The 21945-nt window shown below is 35.1% G+C and overlaps 2 long non-coding RNA genes across 2 annotated transcripts in view; both read right to left on the bottom strand.

Annotated features, from left to right (window-relative positions):
- LOC129532536 (uncharacterized) overlaps positions 1-21945 on the bottom strand; it is an 85462-nt gene that overhangs the window by 17846 nt on the left and 45671 nt on the right. The gene's annotated exons all lie outside the window — the stretch shown is intronic.
- On the bottom strand, positions 213-3611 carry LOC129532535 (uncharacterized). Its single transcript, XR_008678289.2, has 3 exons — positions 3506-3611; positions 2503-2617; positions 213-344 (listed from the first exon to the last, which is right to left on the bottom strand). It is a non-coding gene; the product is annotated as an uncharacterized lncRNA (long non-coding RNA).

The following is a 21945-nucleotide window of genomic DNA, read 5'->3' on the forward strand; positions in this document are numbered from 1 at the left end:
AGATGTATTTCTGAGATTTTCTTACTGGAATATTGGAAAGATATTGATCTCTAGGGGATACTTCTGGCTTACAGCCTAGGTGTTTATTTGGATCACAGAGTTTATGTCATGACAAGTCATGGTGGATTCTGATCTCTTTTTCTCAGACATTAGATTTAGTTTGAATTCTCTCTCTCTTTCATTCAAAAAATTTTAATATTACTTGTAATTGTCTCCTGCTTAGAAAATGCCTTCATCTGGAGGAGCTGGAATGAGCCTTAGGAAGTCCTAGACCTTAAGCAGAACTCAAAGTTTTTCCTCCTTTACTTGGTTTGATTTTCCTTGGATGTACATTTCTTCATCATCTAAATAAAACACAGAACAATGAGATTGGGTGTTCCAAGTAACACGCCTATTCTAAGTAAAAGAGTCTTTAAGGTCTTTCTATGTGTCAACCAAATACCTAAGTTACAGTTCTACATTACAGTTTGAGGCCAATACTTCATCTGGAAATAAAATGTATTGTTTGGGTTTGGTGTGGCCTGGCTTCCTTTTCTTTTCTTTTTTTTCTTTTCTTCTTTTTCTTTTCTTTTTTTTTTTTTGTACGTATTCTTCCAGAATTTCTTGGAGTTATTTTAACTGAGTGGAAGGCAATTTGCTCAGGATCCTTGGACCCAACCAATTAAGCCTTGCAAAATGACTAAGAACTTTCTGAAGTACTTGACTGCACTAAGCACTATCTTTGAAACTCTCCACTCCCTTGATGCCCAATTCTCTTGTTTTTAAAAAAAGATCCTGGACTTGGTGGCTCACACCTATAATCCCATCACTCTGGGAGGCCCAGGTGTGGGGATCACTTGAGGTCAGAAGTTCACAACCAGCCTGGTCAATGTGATGAAACCCCATCTCTACTAAAAATATATATTAAAAAAATTAGCTGGGCATGGTGGTGCATGCCTGTAATCTCAGCTACTTGGGAGGCTGAGGCAAGAGGATCACTTGAGTTGGGGAGTCAGAGGTTGCAGTGAGCAGAGATCACACCACTGCACTCCAGCCTGGGCAACAGAGAGAGACAGAGTCTCTAAATAAATAAATAAATAAATAAATAAATAAATAGTGTCCATGTCCTTTTTATGACCTCTTTGTGCCTACCCTCTGTTTCCTTTGTGTAACTCTTATCTCTGTCTGCCCTTTAAATATTGATGTTAGGGGGATTCCTAGACTCTATCTCATCATCACAATTTTCCAGTCCCTGGGAAATTTCACCCACTAGCATAGTTTCAAGTGAAACATAAATGTTCCCTATTTCCAAATGTATATTTTCTGCACATATATCTCCCATGAAATACAGACTAATCAAACTGCTTGCCTGCTAGACTATTACCCCGGTTTATCTTAAATGCAGCTTGAACTTAGCACACACACACCTCAGTTTGAATTATCTTTGGACTGCCCTGCTCTAGCACTAAATATTTTTAATTCATCCTCCTAAATATGCATTGACGCCATCGCATCCTCTTTCTCTAGTACTATGGCACTGTGTCAGAATACGTCAGAATCTGCACTAGTGCTTCTGCTTCTTAACCACAATCTAGCCTCCATTCTTGTTTTGGTCTTGGTCTCCACAGTACTGCCAGAATGCTGCCCTGAAAGGCAAAGGTGATCATATTTCTACCTTGCTCAAAAACCTTCAGTGAGTTTCTAAAATGTGTAAGAAAAATCCTTATTTCATTAACATGAATTGTAAGGCTCTTATTGTGCTTTCCTACCTCATCCTTCACCACAATCTTGCCTTGCACTTTACACTACAGAAATATTGGACTGTTATTTCCCTCATAGACACTGCTATTTCAAAGGCATCTTCTCTTGTTCTTGCTATCTTTTTTGTCCAGATGATCTTCTAGCTCTATTCCTAAACTGCACTTATTATATGCTTCCAATTACCCATGGCATCTCTCTATTTTTGAACAAGCCATACTGCCTTGTAACTATATACTTATACTGTCTTCAGAGACAGTAGTCAGTATGGATCAATAATTTGTCTTTATTTATCTTCCTGTTTCCATACGCCAACACAATCAATGACACACATTCAGCACTCAATGAATGTTTATAGTGAAAGGGAGGGAATGAAGGAAAAATAAAAAGAAGGAAAGGAAAGAGAAAGAAACAAAGGAAGAAAATTCTAAGGAGTATTACCACCCAAAGAACCTATTAATAGTGGTGGACCCAGAAACTGAGAATGAAAGCTAGCTTGGATGATCAGAATTTCACAGGATCTCCTCAAACAGCATAGCACATATGACCACGTGCCTTCTTCACACCTTCATTTGAAACAGTATTTGAAAAACCGTTGGCAAATTATGGACTGGGTTGATGATACCACTACCAACTATACCAAGAACTATACTGTTTATTGGGTGTCCCCTTTTTCAGAGTCTTTCGGAGAAAGATGCTTGGGGAATTCTTGACTAACAACAGAGCTAAGTACCATTAACTCTCAATTTTTCAAAAACCGATTACCTAGTGTGTGGATTTGCCAGACCTCTTGATTGTTCTGCTTCGGGCTATTTAATTGCTCATTAGAGAGTCGAAGCAAGAAGGAGATGAGTCAACCACATCTGTCACTTGTTAGTGCCTACAGTAAAAATTTATTAGTAAAGAGGATGAAACCATGCAACAAACATTAACTTCATTTTTATATTATACCCAATCTTCATTCTCACAGATAATGAAAAATGGACTCTATTCAGCCCACATTTTCCTAGGAACTAATTTTGGAAATTCCCATGTTGACATCACTCAGGATTTTTATGCATACAGGCATACATATATAATGTACATGAGGCATTGTAACTGCCCCTAATAGAGACCAATATATAAATTGCTTCATTGCTAACCAATGACACAACTGAGCATGTGCCCTCCAGTCAAGGGTCATGGTGCTGTAACCATAGTAATCAACATAATGCTTCCAACAATTTAACTAAAATTAAAGATAGAATTTTTTAGAAATACTATCATAATACTATGTATATCTAACATAATACTTTGTGTAAAAGTCTGAATCCACAGCTGCAATTTTTGTTTCTCTTTCTTTCTTTACAAACTGCTATAAAGTTAGGTATTTCTAACTCATATGCCTTGACATTATTCATCTGGTCATCTATTAGATTTTTATTCTGTCTGGTGTTATCTATATAACACCAGACAGAAAACATTTATGGAAACATTTGTGGCTCCCATCTATCAGGTCAGTTCTAAGAAGAAACAAATTTTGTGTTGTAATTCTGAAACCTAAAGTGCACCAAGCATTTGAACAAGCCTTGTTGACTATCCAATTTAACAGAGGCAGTTAATTCTGCTTAAATGACCTTCCAAAATTAAACTATGCAATATGGCACATCTCAAAGGCCAATCTAAATTGCAAAGACTGTATCATTGTTTTTCACATTATCATGTTCATAATTTTCCCTCACTTCTTTTTGCTGTGGTTATTTACTATGTCAGAAGCTGCTGTTCAAACCTTCACATAGTTAGAAGCCATCTAAGTTTGTGCTGGAACTTCATATTCTAGATTTCTCCAATTGTTCCAGTAGTTTTCTGCCTCATTTCACATCTGCTTGACAAATATGCTAATGAAGCTCTTTTCCCTTGGCCCCTGACAAACAAGGAAATAGCAGATTTATTACCTTTTTCTTTTTGGTAACTAATAAGTACAAATGCTATAAATTTCTCAACAGGTAGCAAGTTGTTTAGAGCTTTGTTTTCTTAGTTGCTACCTTTTCATAAAATATGAACACAGGAATTTGAGTTCAAAGTAGGAAATAACATGTATTTGCTCAATAACTAGGAATAATTATTTTTTCCAGAGAAAACACTACAAATAATGTGCACCTTCTCAAAAAATATACAACAATTTGTAATGTATACAATGCTCAATGGTTTTTATTATTAAAGCACCATCACTATTTGGGCCATTTTACTAACATGACCTGAATAGCAGATCATTTGTGCAGCACCTTGAAGACCTTCTGAAGAATTCGTGTGTCTAAAAGATCAGAAATTATTTCATAGTACAATAATATTTAATATTCGTTGAGGGAGAAAGAAAATGTTATCACTATTAATTATCCAAGGGGTTTGTCATATCCATATTTGTCAGTCAATAGGATGGCAATACCAAAAGCCTAAAGGTGCAGAAAAACTTTACTATATTAACATAGCCAAATTCTACACATTTAATAAAATTAAGGTGGAATCCTGAAATTTTCATCCATGGCACAAAATATCCCTCTAAGGTGTTTACTAATTGTTAAATCATGATTTTGGACTTTTTATTCTGACTTCCTTTCATTTTTAAGTTTTTAATGAGGTATAATAAACGTACAGAAAATGGCACAGATCAAAGCTTTATAATTTGAAACCATTTCACCAAATTGAATACACCTGAAAAACCTCCACTCAGAGAAACAGAACATTGGCACCCTCTAAAAGCCCTGCTCATGCCCCTCTTCCTATCACTATTCTCTCTCAGTCCTTAAGGGTAACCACTCTTCTGATTTCTAACACCACATATTAGTTTTGTCAGTGTTTGAAATTAATATAAATAGAATCATACAATGTGTGCTGTTTCAGGTCTTTATTATTTCATTCAACATTATTATTGTTGTGTATGTCAGATTCATTCCTGGTGTGGCACGTAGTTGCATTTCATTCATTTTCATTGCTATATAAGCATTTCACTGTATTTATATACAGTAATCATGCATTCTACTGTTGAGGACGTTTGGTGTTATTTCCAATTTGGAATAATTACAAACAGGTCTGCTACAAACATTTCTGTGTATATATATTGATGAATATATTCATTTCTATGTGTCATATACCTAAGAGTGCCATAACTAGGTCATAAGGTATGCATATAATCAGCTTCAGAGATACTGACAAACAGGTTTCCAAAATATTTATAGCTATTTACACTCCTATCAACAGTGGGTGAGTGTCCCAGTTGTTCCCATATCCTCAACAACACTTGGCATTTTCTGTCTTTTCCATTTTAGCTTGATTGACTTTTAAGTTCTTGCTAAAATCTTGGTAGAAACAGTGAAGTGAAAAAAAATAAATAAATATTACTACCACACAAATATTTAGCATCACAAAAAATAAAATGGAAGTAGAAATTGAAAGTCAATGACTTTTCAACAGTAACAACAGCAAACTTGCAAAGTATCTTTCCTGTGATACTAAAAGATGCATTCATAATTCATAAAGGGTTATCAAATTCTGTCTTTTAGAGCAACTGTACACATATGTTCCTCCATATAACATGATACATTGTATGAGTTCATAATGAGTATAAATATAAAACCAAAGAAACTAAAACACTACAGATTTTCTCCAAATTTCTTTCCAAATCACATATTTGAAGCGGTATAAAAATTCTCATTTCTTCATTCATTTATGTAATTTTGCTCTTGCCAAAAACTCTGCTGGATGTTAGAGATACACAATCAAATAAGTTATGACCCCCACTCTTAACCACTTACAACTAGTGGCAAGTACAACAAGTAACAATAATAGTAGAGAATGAAACACGTGATAGAGAAGTACACAGGGGATTGTTGGAGCACAGAGATATTACTGTGGGTGGGAGCGGAGTCATGCCAAGAAAATGGCACATTGGGGATAAAATTCAAGCTGATTTGTGAAGGAATATTAGAATTAGCTCAAACAGGGATTTGTGAGAGGGGCTTCTAGGCATGGGAATAGAATGTTCAATACCACCAATCTGATACTGAACTCACTTTACTACATTACCTCCAGGGCTGGAAATGCCAAGATAGTCAAGTCCAAAATTATTTCTTGCAATGAATCAGTGATCCCCTGAAGCTTTCATCCACCTGTCCTGCTTCTACACTTTGATGCAATAGGAGACAAGTCTAGATACTTTTTTGTGACTTCACATCCTTTCTCCATAAAAGAAAACATCCTAATTTCCAAATGTACTAAAAGGAATAAATGCATAATAAAGATAAAAGAATATTGTCCTAAGTAAAGATAATAATAAAAATCCATATGACAAAGACATTCTAGACAATATATTCTGAGAAAAATGGCATCAATGTGCTCTGTTTTCTCTTTTCAGAACATTTCTGGCACTTAGGAAAGGAAGAAATAACTGAGGGGGAAAATCACAATCTAATAAAAGCATAATGACCTCTCCAGGAAGAGGAATATGGTTCCAAGTCATTAAAGACAAAATACGCATTACACAAAAGCACAATAATTTAATTGAAAAAAATTGCTCCATTCATCTGCTTTCATGTAATTATTAATATAATGTATTTTTTAAATAAAGATGTCAAATTACTTCTGCAGTAGTTTCCAAAAGGTAAACTAAAGCTACAGTTCTAGCCAAAAGAGTTGTATTGAATTTTTCCATGCATATTAACTTTCTATAGATGTGGCAAGGTCAGAGTTTTTCTTCTGAAAGAGAGAATAGACACAAGGGATTTTTGTGTTTCATTCTGTTTACTGACATTGAAATTATTTGATGGGGAGATGTTTATTGGAAGACACACAGACATAGCACAATTCATGTTTAGGGAGATGGATTTCTTGCAATTGTAAAAGTCAATGGCATTTCACAAATGCTCTCAGCACTCTTTATTGACATTCTGGATAGATATTTTTACTAATGAAATGAGTCAGAATTTCATGAAGCATTGATGACATAGATAAATGCCAACTTATTTCAAACATCCCCCAATGTCATGATGCTTTCAGAATTGATTTCTGTTGCACATTTTGGAATTATCTTACTTTGCATGCTTATAACTTTTTCCTTCACAATGTAGACTTACATAAGTTGAGCAACAGGTAAAAAATCACCTTCTTTAAGAGTTTTGGAAAATTGGTAGGATTTAATCACAAATTAAATAAATATACTTATAAATTTCATAAATGGGAAATATGACACTGAACCATGAGAAATTCAGAACGTAAAGAATTGCCCTTTATCTCACACATAGTTATGGGGGAAAAGATTCTGTATAATATTGTAACAATATCATATTTTCCACAACTTGGGAGATGAAATACAAATTTTAATTAAGGAAAACATATAGAAAGGTAGGTTACCTCCTTGAGTTGCGGAAACTTCTTAAGAGACAGGACATTTAATAAAATGAGACATGGTATTCACAATCAATAGAGAATATAAAATAATCTCCCTTTCTTTTATCATAATTTAAAAATATTTTTTGGATTGAAATATCTACTTAATGCTTATTCTGTCCAACATTTAGCTACATGATAAAGAAACATCAACCAAAATCTTAATATGCCCTAAAAATTTTTATTTTTACTATAAAGTTTGGTTTGTGGAAGGTCATTACACAACTATGATATCCATGCATCAAAAATGAAAATTTACAAAAATAAGTTGTCAAGCATACATTGAAATTTTATCCCATTGAAGAAAATTATTCTCACATGTACTAGAAAAATTAATGCACACCTAACAATATTTATTTCTATATGTATTCTTGCTCACCCCTTTCGTACCCTTTTAATTTTTGTAAAAGATTTGGGATTCTTTGAAATAAAAGCATATAAATAAACCCAAAACTATTAACTCATGATAAAAAAATTTAAAACGACTGTAGCAGGAGAGCTAAAAAGAAAAATTATATAAAGTCTTGACTGCAGAAAAATATAGCAAGTGATTTCAAACCTTAGCTCTAAGTTTCTAGCAATCTAGGTCAAAGGACAATACAATGAATTTCATATCTCTTATCATCAAGTAGACCATGAACTCATTGGTAGAGTTCTGAGTTCTTAGAGAAATTTTTCATAGGGATTTTTTTACAAGGGCTTTTAACAAAGTAATGAATGAAGACCTTGACAGCAGGGTTTTTTAACGCAACAGAAAAGTTTCCTATTATATCAGACCATCTATGAAAACTGATAATACAATATTTAAAGAGTTCACTAATAAAAATTACAAAGCGAGCCAGAGAAATATAACCAAGCTATGTAACTTTTTGGTCTTCAAGCTCACATTAAAATAGAGAATAAGATGATAAGTTTTTAAATTACAAGTGTTTTTTAATTATTTCTGCTGGAAATAATTTTATGCCACAAGCATGTAATAGTAATAACATTTTTCCCCACAATATTAAAGTAAAATGGACCATTCAGGAGGCATGTCATGTTCCTCCTATGTTGTAATGAAACCTCTGGAGAAATATAGCAAGTCTTAGACTAAGAAATATAGAACCAGAAACATAAGCAGAGAAACAAACATGCACCAGAATAAGAAACGTAGACTTATCTACTCTTGTGGAAAAGCCTCTCTGTCAGCGAGAGTTTTGACAAAAGTTCCACAGAAAGGTATCTGCTAGAGAAGTAGGATTGCCCAGTATTTACAGTCTAGTCTCTGGACTATTACCATGTTATTTACTAGACTGCCTGAGTTCAAGGCCCAAGCATATCACTTTCAGGCTGGAAATAGTGGACAGTTACTTAACATCTCCAGCAGTCCTGTGACTCTTTAAAATAAGGTTGATGATGATAAAAACAAAATTTATCTTACTGCATAAAGTAACCATGGAAAAATCAACCATGTGAGTTGTTTAACACAATGCCAAATATCTGGTAGGTATTATCTCAATGTTACAGACACCCAATGTTTTTTACTGATAAAAACGAATGTATTCTATATATCAGGCATGTACATGAGACAGCATTTTTTTTCAAAAGTTGAAAAGCCAGCCTTCTGTTTTGTCTTAAAGGTGAGTCATCAAAATGCATTATATTTTACTGGAAGATTGTTTCACAAAATACATTGAACCCAGGAAAAGAAGAGGAGTTTTTATCTAGAATCCAATTTTAATCACAGATTTTTCAGCTGGGCACAGGTTTTATAAAATTAGATTTATTTGTGATCATTAGCTGAAGCATTCACTTCATAGTAAAAAAAAAAACTAATTTACAAAGATTTGCATCATCTGAAATTTTATTAGACCCAAACGTTCAGCTTCAGGATACTTTAGCAATGATTTTTAATGTTTTGTAAAGCTCTATAAACTTACTACATAAAACAGAACTTCAGTAGTCACTTTGCTTTAAAGTGAAAACATATACGTACTTACAACAACAATAACAAAAGTAAATTACTAACTTTTCTTTTGAGACTGAGTTTGAGGTCTCACTTTCCTGGCCATAATGCAAAGCTAAAATGGGTTCCCATTCATAAACTGAAGAATTCAGAGTCCAGTATGACCTTCACTAGAAATTCTCTTCCATAAGAAAATGTCTATGATTCTACTTGACATGCCATAATATCTTTTTAAATAGCCTGACCTTTTTTTGCTTTGCTTTCTCTGTTTTGCATGACTTAATCATAGACCCCTGAGACATGGTTACTCTTTGTCTTGTACTTGATCTTAGAGAGGGAAGTTGGAGCAAATGTTCTGATATCAATGTCACTGAAAAACTTTTCTTCAGTAATTAAATGATTCACTGTTTCAACTATTTATTTCTACAAATATTTATTAAATAGTTACTATCTAATTTTTCTTACCCCAAAAGAGGAAAAAGAAAAGGAAGGCCCATTTAACAGACCAAAAAAATTATAAACACCATTATTTATTGACTACTTCTTCTAAGCCAAATACCTAAAAGGTAGGTAGACTTATTTTTACTACTCTACAGATTAAAACTGATGTTCATAACTGATGTTCACCAAGTCACAAGGCTGAGGTGATCCGCTCAGAGCTGTCCAATCTCAATGTCTGTGTTCTGAACAACTCCTCCTCTCATGATGTCAATTTTTTTTTAAAAGGAGGGCCAGAACATAAATACACAAGAAAATGAAACATGGCTAGGACTTTCTAAGAGCAAAACTTAATATTCAGAAACCTAAAGCATGTTTTAAGTTAAAATAAAAAGCCTAGAATATATTCTATTCCTAAGTAGGCTCATTCTCATTCAATCTGATACTATACCAAAATTTTCAAATCATACTTTAAAATTCTTTTCCAATTCCCAGCCCATTCTTACTCTGAATCTCCCATTCTTATCAAGAGCATATACTTGCTTCTTTGTATGGATTAAATTTGCCAAGATATTTTGATTCTGAGATTTCATGGTTAAAAAGGAAAATGGACCAGAATAAGATCATGATTCTGTTTCTTCATGTGCCCTCAGTCTCTGGCCACAGAAAAAAAGGTATATTTTGGTCCAAAAGACAAAATACTAGGTTTCTACAGCTGAAATTCTTTTCAGTTTACATTTTCTTTCTGGAAGTTTGTAGTATGCCTTTGCATACATTTGAATTTTTCATCTCAGTTTAGAAGCAAGTGATTTAGCATATCTGCCTTATTGAGGGTTTATATTTTAATTAAAACTTTGTCATCTGGTTCTTTCTTGGCTGCTTTTGAAATTGCATCCGCTGATTGAGAATAACAAAATTCTCAGTCACTTCCTTCCTACCTCAATGCCTGACTAACCTCAGGACTCAGGCCCAGAGAAAGAGAAAATGCTCTTGGAAATCATGGAGAAGGCCACAGTGGTTTATTCCTGAGCTCTTTGTCATTCTGATTCTATTGTGGCTCACTGAATGGTGTACATTTACCCAAAAAAAGTCTGTAGGTTTTAACCACGGCCGTTCTTCATCTTGCAGTAATATGAAAACAACTCTAAGTAATGATACCTGAAATTAAGCATTATTAAAGGAAAAATGAGATCACTTGAAAGGAAAGAGCACAATTAAACAGAACATTTTCTAAAACCGTGCACAATTTTAAATGTAAATGCTGACACTTACAGATATTTATCTGTTCCATACGTACTCTCTCCATCTGAAATATATTTTCCGAACGGTATACCTTGAATTGGTATGAAAGTTCCTGTTTATCCATTATTAAGCAATACAGCATCTGGGAAGCCCAGACCACAAGCATGTATGTGTTTATTTTTCAAGGGCAACATTGCCATCTACAGGATATGAAATGACAAAACTTCACCACTCCCTTAAACATGTTTGCAGTCAAAACTAGAAATCGCTGAGATTGAAATATGTGTCCAAATTCAGTCCTATTTGATTATCCTGCCAGACACCATATTTCACAAATTATCTCATCTCACAGCTAACTAAAAAAAATAAAAAGAAAAGAATGCATTAAGCTGACTGCCAAATGCCACAGCTTCTTTGTCTTTGAAAATTGCATTAGGGGTTTACTCAAAGGCTTTTCACCATGATAAATGTTAAGGAGCTGAAAGAAAAGCTATCAGAATGAGGTGGTTAGGTTTTTAGTTGGTTATAACTAACACCAAATTCTCTGGAAGTTAGCTGAATATGTGTTACCTAAACTTCCTCATAGAATTCAAATAACCCAACAGCTTTTCCTTCATAGATTTCAAGTAACAAATAGAGCTAATCATTTTCCCCTAGTACAAGGAGGCAACTGATATCTGTTGCTTAAAGAATCTGATCATTTAATCAGACTTCCCAACATTCAGATGGCATGACAAAGGGGAGGCTCTCAGACTGTTTTGCGAGGGAAGAAACAGAGGCACAGTTAGGTGCTGACCTTGAAAAGCTTAGCTCATTGTCAGGCTGTCCTATTTTAGCAAAAGTGAGAGACAGGAAAAGGGAGACAACATAACTCATTTTCTCCGTTTTGACACACAGGCTAAAATATGAGCCAGGAAAAGATATAGAATATACAAATGGTATTAAGAAGCTATTTTTGACTGCTCAGTCTGACCTCAGTTCAGTTGAAATTGGAATTACAATATTTATTAGAAAAAGCTTGCGTTTCAGGAAAAGCTATTACAATTTTCTAGTACATTTCTAATCTCCTTTCCTGGAGATATTTAATATTAGGATGTATAATTAACTCACTCTAATTCCTTAATTGTGGCTCGCCTAGAAAGTAAGTGATGGACGTGCTGGCAGCGTATGACCCTACCGTCTTGTGATTTTTTTTTAATCAACTCCCACAGAAAAGATGGGAATAATGTAAATTAAAGCCATCTCAATCATATAGTGGTGTGTAAAAATCAAGTTTACTTTATTATCACACTGCTAACTAGAAAGTATTCTATGAAAAAATGGGGTTTGAGCACCAAAGAAAAACCCTCATTAAAACAAGAAAACAGTTTGAAAGAACTCAGTATTGGGGTTTCGTTTCCGATGTGTGCTTTACAGCTTTTCATCATATATCCAGCCTGTCGTCTGTGTATATGAACCAAGTTTGAATCAAAAGATTCCCTCCAAAAAAAAAAAAAACCTAGCCATAAAAACAAGCTTAATTTATCTGTAGTCCAGCTAAATGCAGTCACCAAACTAGAAATGTTTACATGGACTAAACAAGTAGCTTTTTATCCGAAGGAAATTAAATAAAATAAGGGGCCACCCTTTGTCTAAAACCAGTATGGTTACTTCCATTGAAAAGTAGTTTATATCATATCATCCATTGCTAAAAATAAGATAGAGGGCACCCTCTTACTAGAAACTGTTTTCCTCAAGGTTCCCAATGACCCCAACATTGCCAAATCCAAAGGGCAATTCTTAGTCTTCATTTTATTTGACACCTGAGCACTTGACATTATTTTTTCATACTTCCTGAAACATTGTCTCCAGCTGGCTTCCAGAATACACTATACTCTTAATTTTCCTTCCAAGACCTTGGCCACTTCTCTCTGCCTCTTCTTCCTTTTTCTGATCTCTGAATGCCAATGTGCCCTCAGATATCAGTCCTTAAGCCACTTTTCCTCCATATCCACACTAAATATCTAGATGACTTTATCCTTCCTATGCTTTAAATATCATCTGTATGCTAATGACTCCCAAATGTATATGTCAGCCCATATTTTATCTCAGCCCTAGACACTTATGTCCAAATGCCTATTCAACACCTCCATTTTGCTATCTAATGGAACATCTCATGCCTGATATGATTAAAACGAAATTTTTAAAAATTATTTCACACCCCTGTACTTGCTTCTTTTTTAGGGTTATCCATCTCAGAAAATAACATCTTTCAGACATGCAATACATATTTACTCAATTAGTTTGTAATTAATTAATTAAATAACACATGATGGCAGCGATATGACCACATCACCTCAAGAGAATGATAGTGAGAGACTAGGACTCTATGATTAGGAAAATTATCCCAGTAAATGGAAAATGTAAACAGTATTTTCTTATGGAATAGTAGGGCTTATAAGAAAGATGTGATCCATAGAGAACAACACATACTAGAGCCTTTCGGAGGATGGGTGGTAGGAGAAGGGGAGGATCAGTAAAAATAACTAATGGGTACTAGGCTTAATAACTGGGTAGTGAAATAATCTGTACAACAAACCCCCATGACACAAGTTTACCTATGGAACAAATCTGCACTTACACCCCTGCTCTTAAATAAAAGTTTAAAAAAAAAAAAAAAAGGGTTGGGGGCCGGGCGTGGTGGCTCATACCTGTAATCCCAGCACTTTGGAAGGCCGAGGCAGGTGGATCACCTGAGGTCAGGAGTTTGAGACCAGCCTGACTAACGTGGTGAAACCCCATCTCTACTAAAACTACAAAATATTAGCCAGGCATGGTGACTCATGCCTGTAATCCCAGCTTCTCCAGAGGCTGAGGCAGGAGAATCACTTGAACCCAGGAGGCGAAGGTGGCAGTGAACCAAAATCGTGCCATTGCACTCCAGCCTAGGCAACAAAAGTGAAACTGTCTCAAAAAAAAAAAAAAAAAAAAAGATGTGATCAAAAGAGGACCTACCATTCACACTTTTACTCACTTCACACAGTACTTATTTTAGAGTTGAATTAGGGATGTCTTCATGCCACAAAGACCCCTGTACTCCCTATTCCACCCTCCTAAATGCTAGTGCAGTAAGACAGGCTGTCCTGATGTTGGTAACAATGTCCAAGATTGTGGGAGATTGATTTCTTCCCACTATTGACTCTACTAAGAAACGAAGGCTGATACTAAAATAACTGGAAATTACATTTAAAACTTCAGTGAGGCTTACAGAAGTGGGTTGTCTGTCCATGATTATCTGTAAGGAGTATATGCATGGTCACACTGGACCTTTCAATTAGTTAAAAGGAAAATAGAAACATGTCATTTAATTTCTTCATTATTTTGCAAATTTAAAAAAAATTATTCTGTTTATTATGGACACATAATACACATATTTATGGGGTACATGTGATATTTTGATATAAGCTGCCATGTATAATGATTAAATCAGAATAATTAGGGTATGTGTCACCTCAAGCATTTATCATTTATTTATGTTAAGAACACTCCAATTCCACTCTTTTAGTTATTTTGAAATATACAATAAATCATTGTTAACTATAGTTACCCTTTTGTGCTATTGAACACTAGATCTTAGTCCATCTATCCCTTTGTATTTTTTCATTAATCATCCCCCTCTTTACCCCCCCGCTACCCTCCCCACTACCCTTCCCAACCTCTGGTAACTATCATTCTACTCTCAGTTTCCATGAGTTTGTTTTTCAGGTCCTACATACAAGCAATGTTTTGATACAGGAATACAACGTGTAATAATTGCATCAGGGTAATTGGGTATCCATCACCTCAAGAATTTATCACTTTGTGTTAGGAACATTTCAATTCCATTCTTTTAGCTATTTTTAAATATGCAATAACTGATTATAGACTGCAGTCACCCTGATGTGCTATCAGGGTGATATACTAGATCTTATTTGTTCTATCTAACTATATTTTCATATCCATTAACCATTCCTACTTTTTCCCTTCCTCCCTGCTCCCATTCCCAGCCTCTGGTAACCATTATTCTACTCCCTGTCTCCATAAGTTCAATTTTTTAATTTTAGCTCCCACATAGGAGTGAAAACATGTGATATTTATCCTTCTGTGCCCAGCTTCTTTCATTTAGCATAATGTCCTCTGGTTCCATCCATGTTGTTGCAAATGACAGGATTTCATTCTTTTTTACAGCTGAATAATATGCCATTGTGTATACGTACCACATTTTCTTTGTCCATTTGTCTGTTGATGGACACTTAGGTTGATTCCATATCTTGGCTATTGTGAATAGTGCTGCAATGAACATGAGAGTACAGATATCTCTTCCGTGTACGATTTCCTTTATTTTGGATAAATACCTAGCAGTGGAATTACTGGATCATATGGTAGCTCTATTTGTAGTTTTTGAGGAATCTCCATACTAATTTCCATAGTGGCTGTACTAATTTAAATTCCCACCAACAGTGTAAAATGGTCCCCTTTACTCCACATCCTCACCAGCATTTGTTATTGTCTGTCTTTTGGATAAAAGCCATTTTAACTGGGGTGACATGATATCTCATTTTAGTTTTGATTGCATTTCTTCCTCTGATGATTCATGACGTTGAGATTTTTTCATACACCTGTTGACCATTTGTATGTCTTCTTTTGAGAAATATCTATTTAGATCTTTTGCCCATTTTTAAATCAGATTATTTGTTTTTTTCCATTGAGTTATTTGAGCTCCTTATATATATTCTGGTTATTAACCTTTGCAAATATTTTCTCCCATTCTGTGGGTTGTCTCTTGACTTTGTTGTTTCCTTTGCTGTGTTTTGTCTATTTTTGCTTTGGTTGCCTGTGCTTTTGAGATACTACTCAAGAAATCTTTGCCCAGACCAATGTCCTGGAGTTTCCCTAGTGTTTTCTTCTAGTAGTCTGATAGTTTCAAATCTTATATTTAGATCTTTAGCCCATTTGATTTTATTTTTGTACATGGTGAGAGACAGAGGACGAGTTTCCTTTTTCTCTATATGGTTATCCAATTTCCCCAGCAAAATTTATTGAATAGGCTGCCTCTTACTCAATCTGTGTTCTTGGCAGCTTTGCCAAATATGAGTTGACTGTAAATGCAATGATATGTTTCTGGATCCTCTATTCTTTTCCATTGGTCTATGTGTCTGTTTTCATGCCAACACCATGCTGTTTTGGTTACTATAGCTTTGTAGTATAATTTGAAATAAGGTAATATGATACCCCCAGCTTTGTTCTTTTTTCTCAGAATGGCTTTGACTATTCTAGGTTTTTTGTGGTTCCATATAAGTTTTAGGAATTTTTTTTCTATTTCTGTGAAGAATGACATTGGTATTTTGTTAAGTATTGCATTGAATCTGTAGAATGCTTTAGGTAGTATGGTCGTTTTAACAACATTAATTCTTCTGACCCATGAACAGAGTACTTCTGTGAAATTACATTTTGTAAGACATGCTTTAGCATTTTATGGATCGAAACATTGAGATAAATAGAATTACTTTTGTATTGAATTTTAACTATCAGAACTGATAAACAAATTCAGTAAGGGTACAAAATAAATATACAAAAATCAGTAGCATTTATATGGCAACAGTCAACAATCTGAAAAAGAAACCAAGAAAATAATCCCATTTACAATAGCCACAACAAAAAAAATGGAGTAGAAAACCACAGAAATAAATGGTCAATCCATACAGCTTTAAAAAAAAAGAGCCTTAGAAAGATCACATCCAATTATCCCAAAAGAGTCACTATTATTAGGAATACCAAGAAACTAGAACAATTTCTGACCTTTTAAAACGATAAGAATATAAATATGTCTACATAATTTTGGTGTTTTTCTGCCTTCTAAAGATATTCCTATCTATCCCCCAGAGCTGTATCTGAAAAAAAAAAAAAGGAAAAAGAAAAAGAAAAGAAATGAAATGAGGCAATGAAAATTCTAACAAGAACATTTTTCACAATAGAACACACACATCTTCAAGCCCAGCTCAGGATATACTCAGCTGTATTTTATCTCAGGCATATGAATGTGGTGGAGGAGGAATTTCAAGGTGGTGGGATGTATGCATCTCCATTTCTTCATTTATCCATTTCTCTCTTTACTCAATAACCCTGTTTGAAGAGACAGATATCAGCACATTGCCGAGTGCATGGGAGTGAGCTTTGTCAGAGCCTGGCAAGAAGATAGAGAACTCATTAGAGCACAAGTTAGAAACTGATGCATACAATTAACTAATGAGGAGACAGCCAGACTACTGCTCTAGAAGTAACTGATTTTTGCAAGCAGAGATTTGATAGAGCTGATTTGTGATGTCTCAAAAGAACCCCTCTTCTTCCTTATTCACTCACTGTCAGTAGCAGAAACTAGACACAGGCAAAATGTGAACCTGGTAAGAATTTCTCCTTAATACATTATTATTCTTTCCTCATGCAAGCAACACAGGTTGTTTTAGACTCTTAATCAAGGCACAGAGGATTCTCAACATGATGCACCTGCCCAGAGCACCGGCAAAGCAGAGGCCCAAAACAAAGAAAGGTTAAGAATTTGATGTTTGATATATTGTTGAAAGCATCAGAGTAGTCAAGATACGGGGAGGAAGGCAAAAACTGGGGGAGATATCTGTGGATCAATTTATCTATTATTATATAGATAGATAGCAAGAGACAGAAGAGATACCTACTCTTTTCAATGTCTCAGGATGCTAAAGTTTTGATGGGTCCTACACAGAATGTCAATTATCAGCCCACTTCCCTGTGGTCCCCCACTTGCCTCTCTTCCTCTTCTCTCCCATTGAAGTAAAACTGCCTCAAGTCTCATATAATGTTGCTGTAATTATCCACTTCTACAATCCTCCTAAAGAGTAACTTAAGAAATTAGAAACACACACACACACACACACACACACACACAGAGAGAGAGAGAGAGAGAGAGAGAGAGAGAGGTATATCTTGTTCTATTGTGCTTCACTTTGTTACGCTTTGCAGATGTTAATGTTTTTTACAAATTACTTTCAACGGCAAAAACCGCAATTACTTTTCCACCAACCTAATATATCTACTATGGTAATCTGTGATCAGCCATCTTTAATGTCGCTATTGGAATTGTTTTTAGAGCACCACTAACTGCACTCATATGTAACAATGAACCTAATAAATAAATACTGTATGTGTTCTGACTGCTTACCAACTGGCAGTTCCCTCATCTGTCTGACTTGCTGCTTTGCTGCAGACCACCATAGTGGCAAGACGATAGCCTCCGCCTCATTTCTGTCTTCTAATGAGTATATTTTATTGGTAGAATCTAATTCACATTCAGACCCCTAACAGCAAGAAAGCCTGAGATATGTGCATTTCATTTACCAGTCCCCACAATAAGGAAAGAACACAGAATATAATGGGAATCGATGATGAGTACCAACAGACAACTTCCAAAACCAAAGTTCTTCAGAATTATTTTTCAATTAGTATAGAAAACCATTTGATCCATTTGTAATCTCACTTTTAGGGAAAATCCCAAAACCCAGTTTTTGACATTTTTGCATACCTGACATTTTGCATACCTGATGTTTTGCATATCTACCATATCTTATTCTTTATTCAAATTAAAAGAGTAATCAGGCTGGGCGTGGTGGCTCACACCTGTAATCCCAACACTTTGGCAGGCCGAGGCAGGTGGATCACGAGGTCAGGAGTTTGAGACCAGCCTGGCCAACACGGTGAAACTCCATCTCTACTAAAAATACAAAAAGTAGCCAGGCGTGGTGGCGCACGCTTGTAGTCCCAGCTACTCAGGAGGCTGAGGCAGGAGAATCGCTTGAACCCGGAAGTGGAGGCTGCAGTGAGCCGAGATCGTGTCACTTCACTCTAGCCTGGGTGGCAGAGCAAGACTCCGTTTCCAAAAAAAAAAAAAGAGTAATCACGGCAGAAAGGATGATGGAAACAATAAATCTCTTTTGTGTTCAACCTTTCCTTTGGATACTTATAAGAGAAGGGGAGAGTAGGCCGGGCGCGGTGGCTCATGCCTGTAATCCCGGCACTTTGTGAGGCTGAGGTGGGCAGATCATGAGGTCAGAAGTTCGAGACCATCCTGGCCAACATTGTGAAACCCCATATCTACTAAAAATACAAAAAATTAGCCAGGTGTGGTAGCAGGTGCCTGTAATCCCAGCTACTCGGGAGGCTGAGGCAGGAGAATCGTTTTAACCCAGGAGGCAGAGGTTGCAGTGAGCTGAGACCATGCCACTGTACTCCAGCCTGGGCAACAGAGCAAGACTCCATCTAAAAAATAAAAATAAAAAGTAAAGGGGAGAGCTGAGAGCTTGCTATTCAACCAATGTAACAACAAACTAAAACACTATAGTTTAGCTTATTAATTTTTTGTTTATTAATTTAGTTATTGGTTGCTTACTATATGAGGTTTTTTCAAATATGTTTGACAGTTATGTGTCCACTAAATTGACTTCCTTTTTAACTACAAAGATATAAAATCTTTTATTGCAAGAATATAATCTATTGATTATGTGAAACAAGATAACAGTTATGTAGAATATTTAAAATATATATTAACTTGCATATTTTTATTCAGAGGCTTAGTAGGTCTCTACTGAGCAAATTAATTATAAACAAAATAATTATACAGAAATTCTATAAATTATGTAACAAATGGACGTTTATGAAGGAGGAAAACCTTGGAAATCGCAATTATTAGAAAAAGTAAAGTATGGCAAGAAATCACTTAAAAGTAATTAAAATTCTTAAAGGTTGTGGTAATATGCATTTTATTCTATGACCTCTTGAAACGTCTATGGAGAGGTTGCTTTTTCATAAAGGGTATCCTGGGGTGCTTTTATTATTTATATATTAAAGGGTCTGAGTTATAAAGGAGGAAGTGAGAGAGGAGAGGAAAAGAAGTGGAGAAGACAATTTATCCATAGAGTGACCGTCAAACTGGTTTGCCTGGAACAGCTTGGTTTATATCTCTAGTTATTTTTATTTTAAGAAGTTTCCTGGTTTGAGAGATAAATTATATAATCATTCTAATTGGTAAGAGGAGTAAAGAACTGGGATTATAAATAACATTAAATTAATTGCATATGTAATGGAACATGCAGGGAGTGAAAAATGTAAAGAGGAGAGGAATCTCTGAAATGGGGTCAGTTGCCAGAAGGAGAGCATTATATGCCAACTGAAAGGAATGATAAAGGGCAAGCCAATAGGCAAAGGTCAGTTTACAGCTCTTCACTAAATAACATTAGATTTCAGCTCTTCTCATCTTTGATTCTTTGCCAAATCAATTGGGATATGAGTATTCCTAGTTTATCATAAATCATGAGTCGGAAGGCACATATGTATGGTATGTCGTTCAACCTCTTTCAAATAGCCCTAGACCCAAATTTTCTAAGACAAAGAGCTAACTACAGAAGGCCTTTAGTATTTACAGATTTAGCATCCTTGCAATCCATTTTGGCTTTCCTGAAACCGGCCTTTCCTGCCGTACCTGCTATGGAGACTCTTACGTCTTCACCCTCATTCATAGCTCTTGCTCATCCACCTGACCTTTAAATGCTGGCAATCATAAATGCATAAAAGATATTTGGGGGAACATTTAGTAAATTTGTGTACAAACTAGGTGTTACATTGTTTGTGAATTATTGTCAGTTTTCTTAGACATGATAATGGCATGGTGGTTATGTATAATAATGTCTTTAGTTTTAGGACATGCTGAAGTATTTAGGAGTAAAGTTTTATAATATCTGCAACTTACTTTGAAACAGTTTGGAGAAATATGTGTAGATAGATACATCTATAAATACATGTGCAGATTGATACATCTATAAATACAGATGTGGATTCAGATAGGTAGATAGATGAACAAAATACGACAAAATGTTAACAAATGGTGAATCTAGGTGGTGGGCATACAGCTGTTCATCGTACCATGTAACCTTTCTCAAACTTTTGTATGTTTGAAATTTTTTATAATAAAAAATAGAAAAAAACTTTTTAAGTCCGTTTTTTGGAGTTCTAAATCCCTCCCCCAACTCTTCCCCTGTCAAAATTTTTCTGTCGTACCCTTTCTAGATGACCTTGTTTATTCTTTACCTTTAAATGCCATCCAAATAGAGTTAATTGCCCCCAAATTATCTTTGGCTCAGACCTCTCCTCCAAACTACAAAATAGATGATATAGCCAATTAACTACCTGGCATTTCAGCTAGATAGCTCATGGGCATCTGTTTGACAGGTTTAAAACTGGTCTTGATTTCCACCTCACCTCACAACAAATCCATTCATTTCCCAATGTTCTTCAACTAAGTATTTGACAGTTTTTTATAGCCAAGAGCTTAAGTCAGAAATCTGGATTAAGTCAGAAATTCTTGATTTCTACCTCTCTGTCTTCCTCCATCCAATTGATTAATAAATTCTATCAATTTTACCTCCAAAATATAACTCAACTATTAAGTTTTCTTGAGATTGTCATTACTACTCTGTTCCAGCCACATAACTATCCTTGTTTGAACTAGAGTAATACTCTCATAATTGGTATCTGTATTTCCTTTCCTTCTCCTTTATATTCTCCAAAGAATATACACATTAATTTTTTAAAATATGAATCAAGTCTTTGAACTGTTTGTTTAAAATAAAAAGGTTTCCCATTGCAGTTATAAAAAATCCAGGACCTTCAAGTTCCAGCCTTGTCCAGCCCCTGGCCATCTCTTCCATTTCATCTAGAGCTTCACTCCACCCGTACACGCTGTTCTCTTCACACAAGGTTTCTTTTTGTGCTCATAAATTTTTACGCCATTTTCTCCTCAGAATTTTCGTCCATGATCTTTCATCTGTCTGGCATGCACTTTATTTTTATTATTTACCAAATTCTCAAATAACACTCGCTATGTGTCTGGATTCTTTTTAAAAAAACTTTAGGAATATTGACTCACTTAACACAACAATTTTATGAGGTAATTTCTATTATTTTCCTCCTTTTATACATGAGGAAAATGAAGCATAATGAAGCAGAATGACTGAAAATTGTATACAGATCATGCTGTGTGCTGAATTATGTTCTGGAAAAATGCAAATGTTGAAGCCCTAACCCCCAGTGTGATGGTGTTTGAAGACAGGGCCTTTGGG

The sequence above is a fragment of the Gorilla gorilla genome, chromosome 2 (genome assembly GCF_029281585.2).
Source record: "Gorilla gorilla gorilla isolate KB3781 chromosome 2, NHGRI_mGorGor1-v2.1_pri, whole genome shotgun sequence".
In the NCBI taxonomy this organism is placed as follows: domain Eukaryota; kingdom Metazoa; phylum Chordata; class Mammalia; order Primates; family Hominidae; genus Gorilla; species Gorilla gorilla.